Source organism: Oncorhynchus mykiss, chromosome 15, assembly GCF_013265735.2.
Source record: "Oncorhynchus mykiss isolate Arlee chromosome 15, USDA_OmykA_1.1, whole genome shotgun sequence".
In the NCBI taxonomy this organism is placed as follows: domain Eukaryota; kingdom Metazoa; phylum Chordata; class Actinopteri; order Salmoniformes; family Salmonidae; genus Oncorhynchus; species Oncorhynchus mykiss.
In genome coordinates this window covers 29,280,903-29,293,225 of record NC_048579.1, presented here as the reverse complement: position 1 = coordinate 29,293,225, position 12,323 = coordinate 29,280,903, and the positions used below count along the sequence as shown (strand labels likewise).

At 43.0% G+C, this 12,323-nt stretch overlaps 1 protein-coding gene across 1 annotated transcript in view; it reads right to left on the bottom strand.

Annotated features, from left to right (window-relative positions):
• The window catches only part of plxdc2 (plexin domain containing 2), a 176,261-nt gene that overhangs the window by 90,295 nt on the left and 73,643 nt on the right, over window positions 1–12,323 (bottom strand). The gene's annotated exons all lie outside the window — the stretch shown is intronic.

The window sequence follows — 12,323 nt, the reverse complement described above, 5'->3', positions numbered from 1 at the left end:
TTAGTAGCAAATAACTTTGCCAGCATTATCATGTGGTCAAATTGACTTTAGACAGAATGCAATGTTGTCATTAGTTTGTCAACGATAGCTAGCATTGCTAACATTAGCTAGCTAAAATCCGGTGGCCTCCACTCAATCTTAGCTCGCTAGCTAACTTTATACTGCATCTAAAAGTCAATCTGGTGACATCAAAATGATGACAAAAGGTTTTCCTAATAATTACTTGCTTAATTTTGAATGTCATTGTATTTCCAAGCCAGAGGTAATGCACTTTTGATTAAATCTTCATCAGCACTCATTGATGATTTATTGAGCAGAATGCTCAGTCCAAAAATAACGTTCAAAACCAATATTGTGATGAATGAATACAGGGCAACGAGGACAGCTGTATTCTAAAACATCTATTGGTAGCTGGCTAGTATTCTGTTGTATCGAAAATGTATTTGGCATTCTGCAATATTTGAATTTCCAACTGTAATTACTGAAAAACGAATTACATTATTACTGGTAGTCTAAAAATGCCAGCAATGAGACACCGTGTATAGCTTTGTGAAATGTTAGGCTTAACCTGAGAAAATGACGACCAAATAGGCCTACCAGTAAACATTTATCCATAAGCTGAAGAAAAGCTATGCCCTGGGTCCATAGAAATCCTTTCATCGATTCAAGAGATGCAGCCGCATACACATGTTGCAATTTCAGCACCATGGACAGCGATTGGTGGTATACTTTGTGAGTGACTGTCTGGCTGGGGGGGGGGGGGGGGGGGCAAGAAACTATGTTACACAAATGATGACAACAAACATGGTTTTACTTTCTATAGCCAAAATCGAAGGGTCATTCTATTGGCAAAATATGACTAAACTTAAACAATAATACAGCTACAAGGCATGTTTTAGGGCCACACTTTCAGTTGAAGTTGGAAGTTTACATACACTTAGGTCGAAGTCATTAAAACTTGTTTTTCAACCACTCCACAAATCTCTTGTTAATTAACTTCTTATGGCTGCAGGGGCACTATTGAGTAGCTTGGATGAAAGGTGCCCAGAGTAAACAGCCTGCTCCTCAGTCTCAGTTGCTAATATACGCATATTATTATTAGTATTGGATAGAAAACACTCTGAAGTTTCTAAAACTGTTTGAATGATGTATGTGAGCATAACAGAACTCCTATGGCAGGCAAAAACCTGAGAAGAAATCCAAACAGGAAGTGAGAAATCTGAGGTTGGTATATTTTCAACCCATTCCCTATTGAAATCCCATTGGGATATGAATGAAGATTCACTTCCCAGGGCTTCCACTAGATGTCAACCATCTATAGAAATTTTAATGAGGCTTCTACTGTGTTGTGGGACTGAATAAGAGGGGAATGAGTCAGATTACTGGCAGTCAGCCATTTCCCGGGTCACGTGCATACCACATGATATCTTCCTGCTGTCATGACATTGGCCTGGGGGGTAAGTTTATGACAGTCATAAATACCTCTTTCCCCCCTTTTCCTCTCTCTCTACCCTACTGATGTTACATTTGCAAAACCCTTGGTTAACATAGAGATTCTGGGAACATCAGAAGGTGGGGGGAAATTAACTATATTCTGGTAATCCGACCAATGGAACATATTGAATATGATGTCAGTTCGGTTGTCATCTGAGACATTCTCATCAATGATCAGATTACATAAACTCTACAGTGGAAAGTCTACACATGAGAGTTATCGGATTCACATGGAATTGTTGTTCAATTTAAATGTTTGAATATGAAATTATTTGTGATGGGATGAAATGTGATTTTAGCTTCTAAAATGTGAGATGTTGGTTTTCACAAGATAGGGCTCTGCTCAAATCAGTGTCCTGCCCCTGTGAAGGGACATGGGCTATAAAACTTTTCAAACACGCTCTCCTCTCCCTTCCTATATAAGCCCTTGACAACAATGTAACTATCTGTTCCGAGGACGTGAGCACGACGGTCCGATGTCAGAATGGTTCAGATAATAACTACAGAACGAAGCCAACATCAGTGTGAGCTTTGGTTGTGAATGGTATGAACTTTGAACTCTTATTCACTACAGAAGTGAGTTGGCAACAGCCGCTGCAAACGAGGGTTAGGAAGGAACAGAGTATCCCGTCTACCACACAACGACGTTACGACAACGTATTCAATTTACCAGCAGAGACATTCTTCAAGGGACAAAGGACTCGGTTGGGCAACACGGCCTTCCATCTACCACCAACCTACCGAAGCGCAGCTCAGAGTAAATATTTATTGCATTTTCCTTTTCCAAATGGGCGGTAATTTAGAATGCATAAGATACTGTATTTACGGTAGCACAGCTTCGCCCTTTGTTTCTCAGTCTTCCCGCTCTTTCACTTTCACCCAGCCCCTTTTCTTTTGTGTAACAAGCTGTCATATCTTTCCCGCCTGCTAGGGACGTTTTCCTTTATGACGTAATTTGTAATCAACTTATGATTTAATTATGTGTATGTGTAATTCTGTGTGATTAGTTAGGTATTTAGTAAATAAATAATTAAACCCAATTTTGTATTGCTGGTTCAACTTGTTAGCCAGGGTTCGTGCAGATAACCAAGAATTTACAACTTTCAGATGAGACTGAATTAAGATGACGATTAATGTTGACTGCAATTGATGTAAAATATTACTAGGTCTTTAAGAGTTTATTCGGAAGATAACAGCTCTTTAAATATTATTTTGTAGTGCCCGACTCTCTAGTTAATTACATTTACATGATTAGCTCAATCAGGTAATATTAATGACGGAGAAATTATTTTATAGAATAGCATGTCATATCACTTAATCCGGCATAGCCAAAGACACGACACTGCGTTCCGTTCCTCCTCAAGACACAAAGGAATTCTCCGGTTGGAAACTTTATTGAAGATTTATGATAAAACATCCTAATGATTGATTCTGTACTTAGTTTGTAATGTTTCTTCGACCTGTAATATAACTTTTTGAAGTTTTTGTCCGAAGATATGGTCGACCAGCACCATTGTTTGGATAGGTTTACCAAACACGCTAACAATAGTAGCTAATTGGACATAAATAACGGACATTATCAAACAAATCAGGCATTTATTGTGGACCTGGGATTCCTGGGAGTGCATTCTGATGAAAATAATCAAAGGTAAGGGAATATTTATCATGTAATTTCTGGTTTCTGTTGACTCCAACATGGCGGCTAATTTAACTATTGTTCTGAGCGCTGTCTCAGATTATTGCATGGTTTGCGTTTCCGTAACGTTTTTTGGAAATCTGACACAGCTGTTGCATTAAGGAGAGGTATATCTATAATTCCATGTGTATAACCTGTATTATCATCTACATTTATGATAAGTATTTCTGTTTAATCGATGTGGCTATGCAAAATCACTGGATGTTTTTGGAACTAGTGAATGTAACGCGCCAATGTAAACTCAGATTTTTTTAATATAAATATGAACTTTATCAAACAAAACAAACATGCATTGTGTAACATGAAATCCGATGAGTGTCATCAGATGAAGATCATCAAAGGTTAGTGATTCATTTTATCTCTATTTGTGCTTTTTGTGACTCCTATCTTTGGCTGGAAAAATGGCTGTGTTTTTTCTGTGGCTTGGTGGTGACCTAACATAATCCTTTGTGGTGCTTTCGCTGAAAAGCATATTTGAAATCGGACACTGTGGTGGGATTAACAACAAGGTTATCTTTAAAACGGTATAAGATACACATGTATGTTTGAGGAATTTTAATTATGATATTTCTGTTGTTTTTAATTTGGCGCCCTGCACTTTCACTGGCTGTTGTCATATCATCCCGTTAATGGGATTGCAGCACAAAGAGGTTTTAACAAACTATAGTTTTGGTAAGTCAGTTAGGACATCTACTTTGTGCATGACACAAGTCATTTTTCCAACAATTGTTTACAGACAGATTATTTCACGTACAATTCACTGTATCACACTCCCAGCTTGGTCAAAAGTTTACAAACACTAAGTTGACTGTGCCTTTAAACAGCCTGGAACATTCCAGAAAATAATATCATGGCTTTAGAAGCTTCTGATAGACTAATTGACATAATTTGAGTCAATTGAGGTGGTGTGCCTGTGGATGTATTTCAAGGCCTACCTTCAAACTCAGTGCCTCTTTGCTTGACATCAAAAGAAATCAGCAAAGACCTCAGAAAAAATATTGTAGACCTCCAGAAGTCTGTTTCATCCTTGGGAGCAATTTCCAAAAGCCTGAAGGTACCACGTTCATCTGTACAAACAACAGTAAGCAAGTATAAAAACCATGGAACCACACAGCCGTCATGCCGTTCAGGAAGGAGACGCGTTCTGTCTCCTAGAGATGAACGTACTTTGGTACGAAAAGTGCAAATCAATCCCAGAACAACGGCAAAGGACCTTGTGAAGATGCTGGAGGAAACAGGTACAAAAGTATCTATAGCCACAGTAAAAAGAGTAGTATCGATATAGCCTGAAAGGCCGCTCAGCAAAGAAGAAGCCACAGCTCCAAAACCACCATAAAAAAGCCAGACTACGGTTTGCAACTGCACATGGGGACAAAGATTGTACTTTTTGGAGAAATGTCCTCTGGTCTGATGAAACAAAAATAGAACTGTTTGGCCATAATGACCATCATTATGTTTGGAGGAAAAAGGGGGAGGCTTGCAAGCAGAAGAACACCATCCCAACTATGAAGCATGGGGATGGCAGCATCATGTTGTGGGTGTGCTTTGCTGCAGGAGGGACTGGTGCACTTCACAAAATAGATGGCATCATGAGATAGGAAAATTATGTGGATATATTGATGAAACATCTCAAGACATCAGTCAGGAAGTTAAAGCTTGGTCGCAAAGGGTCTTTCAAATGGACATTGACCACAAGCAAACTTCCAAAGTTGTGGCAAAATGGCTTCAGGACAGCAAAGTCAAGGTATTGGAGTGGCCACCACCAAGCCCTGAGCTCAGCCCTATAGAAAATGTGTGGGCAGAACTGAAAAAGCGTGTACAAGCAAGGAGGCCTACAAACCTGATTCAGTTACACCAGCTCTGTCAGGAGGAATGGGACAAAATTGTGGGAAGCTTGTGGTAGACTACCCGAAACGTTTGACCCAAGTTAAACAATTTAAAGGCAATGCTACCAAATACTAATTGAGTGTATGCAAACTTCTGACCCACTGGGAATGTGATGAAAGAAATAAAAGCTGAAATAAATCATTCTCCCTATTATTATTCTGACATTTCACATTCTTAAAATACAGTGGTGATCCTAACTGACCTAAAACAGGGAATTTTTACGAGGATTAAATGTCAGGAATTGTGAAAAACTGAGGTATATGTAAACTTCCGACTTCACCATTGTTTCCTCACTACTACATTTCAAATTCTCACCTGATGACCTGTTCGTCCTCTCTCTGCATCAACATGGGCGGTGTTGTCTCTCTCGCTCTCTCCACTGACTGTCTCTAACCCTTGCCATGACAACCAAATTAAATCAGAATGTAGGCAACAACTGTTTTGTTATAGTACTTGGGCTACAGTGAGCAAAAATGATCAGTTGAACTGATAGTGCTTTTTAACTTAAATTCCCACTTGATGACCTGTTCGTCCTCTCCCTGCCTCAACATGGGTGGTGTGCTCTCTCCATTTTCGGTTTTTCCACCCTGCCATGATCATATGACCAAATACCATTATCATATGACAAGAATGGCTGACCTTAACAATGATGGGGTTAGCTTATTAACATGAATTCAATGGTGCTTTTATTAGCTAAATTATTTTTTACCTGGCAATATGTACAGTTATTGCTAGCTGTCTGATTACATAGTTCCAGTCTATTATGAAATGTACAGTGTAGTTAGCTAGCTATGTAGACATTCATTCCTTTACTTACAGTTCTCTGTAACAACAAAAAAATATTTTGTCCTGCACTTTTCTACTCTTTGGTGTTGTTGTGCACCTCCATTAAGGGCACTAGCTACTTTTTCACTAGGGTGAACACTGACTCAATGAGTGCTGCTCATCTGAAACTGTAGTTGAAAAGGAAAATATCTAGATACGGTGCTAGCATTGGTGCTAGGTAGGCTAACGTTAGCCTAGCCAAATGAGCATTGCATCACTTGGTATAAAACTATTTTTACACAATATCTCATCACCAGTAGTACACTAGTTACATAACAACATAGCAATACAATCATGAAATGTTCATGACCTTTCACTCGTTTAAAATGTTCCAAATATTTACACATTGGAGTGCTGTGAATATAGCTACCTCTCCTCAGCAAATGCCACAAAGAGAAAGAGAGAGTGCAGAGTGCGAGTGGGGACCGGGCACAAACCAAAGCGTATTTAGCGGCAGTGGTATCCAATCATAAAATGAGGAACTGAGTAGCACTGTGGTGAAAAGCCACATAAAGACAGTAGTTGCCTGGCTCTTCAGAGTAAACCTTACCTGTTTCTAATATTGAGGAGGTAATGACCCCCTGTCCCCCCGGCAAGTTACGCGCCTGGTGGTGTGTGTGTGGGCGCACATGGTGTGTATGTTTGTGCATGTGTGTGTTAGCACGCATGTGTTTGTATGTGTGCGTGAGTGTGTGTGTGTTTGGGTGACCACATGTGTGTGTATGTGTGTGTTTAGGTGAAGATCAAAACATCTTCTGTTATCACACAGAGCGCCGCTCGGGCTGCAGACCTGAGATGATTGAAGTCACAAAGAGACTTAACGATCAGTCTGGACCAGACGCACCGCCGCCATCGTTATGACTAAATGCCTGAGCGCTAGGCTGCAATGGTGAGCTTGGCTAGTAGGCACAATAACAAGGGACCTGGGTCCTTGCCTTTCATTTACAAAGGGACACAGTGACACACAGACCAAGAGCCAGAAATTAATCTCCGGCTGGTCTATTGCCTTGTGACTGTCGAGAAGGAGGTCAAAGTTAAGGGGGAATACAACCACTTTTCAACCTCATAATCATTACGTCTAGCATCATACCAGTGTCTCTGAGAAAACAGCACATTTCTGCATTATGTACTTAAAAAGATATGAAAAAACATAATTATGTAGAAAACAGTGATTTTCTAAGGCTATGAGATTCAAGGTGATGGAGGGAGCAGGGAAATGCATTGTCCCTGGCTAGAAACACATTGCAGTTTTTACCTTTCAATGCAGTTTCACGATGCCATTTTTTTATGACCATAAAAACTTGTTGCTTTCATGTAGACACTGTATGGTGCTGAAGATAATACAGTGCCTTCAGAAAGTGTTCACACCCCTTGACCTATTCCACATTTTGTTGTGTTACAGCCTGAACTCATTGATTAAATATATGTTTTTTCTCACCCATCTACACAAAATACCTCATAATGACAAAGTGAAAACATGTTTTTAGAAATGTTTTTGCAAATGTTTTGAAAATGAAATACCGAAATATCATATTTACATAAGTATTTACAGCCCTGAGTTAATACATGTTATAATCACCTTTGGCAGCGATTACAGCTGTGAGTCTTTCTGGGTAATTTGTCTCCCAGTTTCTGTTGGAAAGCAGACTGAACCAGGTTTTCCTCTAGGATTTTGCTGTGCTTTACTCTATTCCGTTTCTTTTTATCCTAAAAAACGCTTTTTATTCAAGACATAAAGTTAATTTCTTTGCCAATTTGTTTGCAGTTTACTTTAGTGCCTTGCAAACTGGCTTGCATGTTTTTAGAATATTTTGTATACTGTCCAGGCTTCCGTCTTTTCACTCTGTCATTTATGTTAGTATTGTGGAGTAACTACAATATTGTTGATCCATCCTCAGTTTTCTCCTATCACAGCCATTAAACTCTGTAACCTTTTTAAAGTCACCATGGTCACCAAGTCATCATGGTGAAATCCTTGAGTTTCCTTCCTCTCTGGAAACGGTATCTTTATAGGGACTGGGTGTATTGATGCACCATCCAAAGTGTACTTAATAACTTCACCATGCCTAAAGGGATATTCAACGTCAGTTTATTTTGAAAAGGTCAAGCGGTGTGAATACTTTCTGAAGGCACTGTAAATATAAAACGTGGTGGAATTACCCTTTAAAACTTCTCTAGGATAGGGGGCAGCATTTGGAATTATGGATGAAAAGCATGCCCAAATTCAACTGCCTGTTACTCATCGGATATGCATATCATTAGTAGATTTGGATAGAAAACACTCTGAGGTTTCTAAAACTGTTTGAATCATGTCTGTGAGTATAACAGAAGTTATGTAGCAGGCAAAACCCAGAGGACAAACCATTCAGATTGTTTTTTTGAGGTCACCCTCTTTTCAATGAGTTTTCATTGGGAATACATTTCTAAGGGACTTACTTGCAGTTCCTACCGCTTCCACTGGATGTCTTTAGAAATTGGTTGAGGTTATTCCCTTGTGTAATGAAGAAGTACGGCCATCTTGAACGAGGGTCACTTCATGTGTACTGTTTGATAGAGGTGCATGACCAGAAAGCATGCTTCAGTTTGTTTTCTTCCTGTATTGAACACAGATCATTCCGTCTTCAATTGTATCGATTATTTACTTTTAAAAATACCTAAAGTTTTATTACAAAAGTAGTTTGAAATGTTTTGGCAAAGTTTACAGGTAACTTTTGAGATATTTTGTAGTCACGTTGTCACGCCCTGGTCTTAGTATTTTGTGTTTTCTTTATTAATTTGGTCAGGCCAGGGTGTGACATGGGTTTTGTATGTGGTGTGTTTTGTCTTGGGGTTTTTGTTAGGTCGTGGGTGATTGTTCCTGTCTTTGTGTTTGTTGTCACCAGATAGGCTGTTTAGGTTTTCGCACGTTTATTGTTTTGTTAGTTTATTCATGTATAGTTTTCTTCATTAAAGAACCATGAATAACCACCACGCTGCATTTTGAATCAGAATCACCCACCACAACAGGACCAAGCGGCGTGGTAACGGGCAGCAGCAGGAGCAGCGTAATAAGGACTTCTGGACTTGGAAAGAAATCCTCGACGGGAGAGGACCCTGGGCAAAGCCAGGGGAGTGTCACCGCCCCAAGGTGCAGCAGGAGAAACGGCAGCAGGAGCAGCGAGAGGAATGGACATGGGAGGATGAATTGGACGGAGAAGGACCCTGGGCTCAGCCTGGAGAATATCGCCGCCCCAAAGAAGAACTGGAGGCGGCGAAAGCGGAGAGGCGCTGGTATGAGGAGGCAGCACGGCGACGCGGATGGAAGCCCGAGAGTCAGCCCCAAAAATGTATTGGGGGGGGGGGGGTCTCACAGGGAGTATGGCTACGCCAGGTAGGAGACCTGCGCAAACTTCCTGTGCTTACCGGGGGGCTAGAGAGACCGAGCAGGTACCGTGTTATGCTGTGGTGCGCACGGTGTCTCCAGTGCGGGTGCATAGCCCGGTGCGGTACATTCCAGCTCCGCGTATCGGCCGGGCTACAGTGAGCATCGAGCCAAGTGCCATGAAGCCGGCTCTACGCATCTGGTCCCCAGTGCGTCTCCTTGGGCTGGCTTACATGGCACCAGCCTTGCACTCGGTGTCCCCGGTTCGCCTGCATAGCCCAGTGCGGGCTATTTCACCTCGCCGCACTGGCAGGGCGACCGGGAGCATTCAACCAGGTAAGGTTGGGCAGGCTCGGTGCTCAAGAGCTCCAGTGCGCCTGCACGGTCCGGTCTATCCAGTACCACCTCCACGCATCAGCCCTCCGGTGGCAGCTCCCCGCACCAGGCTTCCTGTGCGTGTTCTCGACCCAGTACCACCAGTGCCAGCACCACGCATCAGGCCTACAGTGCGCCTCGCCTGTCCAGCGCTGCCAGAGCCTTCCGCCTCTACTGCGCTGCCGGAGTCTCCCGCCTGTTTAGCGCTGCCAGAGCCTTCCGCTTCTACAGCGCTGCCGGAGTCTCCCGCCTGTCCAGAGCTGCCAGTCTGCAAGGAGCCGCCAGAGCTGCCAGTCTGCATGGAGCAGCCAGAGCCGCCAGTCAGCATGGAGCAGCCAGAGCCGCCAGTCAGCATGGAGCAGCAAGAAACGCCAGTCAGCATGGAGCAGCAAGAAACGCCAGTCAGCATGGAGCAGCCAGAGCCGCCAGTCAGCATGGAGCAGCCAGAGCCGCCAGTCAGCATGGAGCAGACAGAGCCGCCAGTCAGAATGGAGCAGCCAGAGCCCCCAGTCAGCATGGAGCAGCCAGAGTCGCCAGTCAGCATGGAGCAGCCAGTCAGCATGGAGCAGCCAGAGCAGCTAGTCAGCATGGAGCAGCCAGAGCTGCCAGTCAGCATGGAGCAGCCAGAGTTGCCAGTCAGCATGGAGCAGCCAGAGCTGCCAGTCAGCCAGGATCTTCCAGATCCGCTATTCAGCCAGGATCCGCTATTCAGCCAGGATCCGCCTTTCAGCCAGGATCCGCCAGTCAGCCAGGATCTGCCAGAACTGCCAGTCAGCCAGGATCTGCCAGAACTGCCAGCCAGCCAGGATCTGCCAGAGCCAACTACCTGCCTGAGCTTCCTCTCAGTGCTGAGCTTCCTCTCAGTGCTGAGCTTCCTCTCAGTGCTGAGCTACCCCTCAGTGCTGAGCTACGCCTCAGTCCCAAGCTACCCCTCAGTCCCGAGCTACCTCAGTCCCGAGCTGCCCCTCAGTCCAGTGGGGCCCTTGGTGAGGACTACTAGGCCAAGGTCGGCGGCGAGGATCGCCTATCTAAGGACGCAAGGCAAAGGGACTAAGACTTTGTTGGAGTGGGGTCCACGTCCCGCGCCGGAGCCGCCACCATGGACAGACGCCCACCCGGACCCTCCCCTATGGGTTTAGTTGTGCGGTCGGGAGTCCGCACCTTGGGGGGGGGGGGGGGGTTCTGTCACGCCCTGGTCTTAGTATTTTGTGTTTTCTTTATTAATTTGGTCAGGCCAGGGTGTGACATGGGTTTTGTATGTGGTGTGTTTTGTCTTGGGGTTTTTGTTAGGTTGTGGGTGATTGTTCCTGTCTTTGTGTTTGTTGTCACCAGATAGGCTGTTTAGGTTTTCGCACGTTTATTGTTTTGTTAGTTTATTCATGTATAGTTTTCTTCATTAAAGAACCATGAATAACCACCACGCTGCATTTTGGTCCGCCTCTCCTTCAGCCCAAGAAAACCGTTACACACGTTGCGCAAGTTGGAACCGGTGTTTTTCTGGATCAAACGCTCCAAATAAATTGACATTTTGAATATATATGGATGGAATTAATCGAACAAAAGGACCATTTGTGATGTTTATGGGACATATTGGAATGCCAACAGAAGAAGCTCGTCAAAGGTAAGGCATGATTTATATTTTTATTTCTGTGTTTTGTGTCGCGCCTGCAGGGTTGAAATGTTTTCTCTCTTTTGTTTATGGAGGTGCTATCCTCAGATAATAGCATCGTTTGCTTCCCCCGAAAAGCCTTTTGAAATCTGACATATTGGTTGGATTCACAACACGTGTAGCTTTAATTTGGTATCTTACATGTGTGATTTCATGAAAGTCTGATTTTTATAGGAATTTATTTGAATTTGGCGCTCTGCATTTTCTCTGGCTTTTGGTCAAGTGGGACGCTACCGTCTCACAGATCCCAGAGAGGTTTTAATAACCTGTTGTTCTGGTCTCTTTCTGGGGTACTTTAAGGTGACTCACCCTCAGTCCACACACAGCAAGTTATGATGAATGACTACCTAGGGGTGTGCTGAGCTTTAATTTGATATTAAGTATTAATCCGCCAAAAGGTCCCCTAGTCCTGATTTTCATCTAATCACTCTGTTCTCGGGTTGTCTACTTTTTCTCCTCAGAGAGTTGCCCAGGAATATTGTAGTTGTAGATTAAAGAGGATTGAGGAACTAATGCAGTTTAGGCTCTGTTCATATTCTAATAGAAACCTCACAGGTAAATCCAGACATTCTCCCTCCCTGTCTCAGAGGGTTATCTGGGGTGTTCACTCTGTGGGCCCAAGTGTTTCCCCTAAATAGTTTCTCCTTGGCGGAACACCAAGCCCCCTGAAGTAACAGAGTTCTGGTAAGCCTCCGCTCTTCAGCAAACAAAGGAAAGTATGAGGAGCTCAACAACAATGACAGGAATCCAGGAATCCAATAATAGGTCTTACCCAGAAAAAATTACCAACACGCACTAGTTCATGGTAAACAGGTTTGGTGCTACAAATATCCAGTGGTGTAAAGTACTTAATTTAAAATACTTTAAAGTACTACTTAAGTCGTTTTTGGGGGGTATCTGTACTCTTCACTACACTCCTAAAGAAAATAATGTACTTTAACTTTTTATATATTTTCCCTGACACCCAAAAGTATTTGTTACATTTTGAATGCTTAGCAGGACTAGAAAATGGTCCA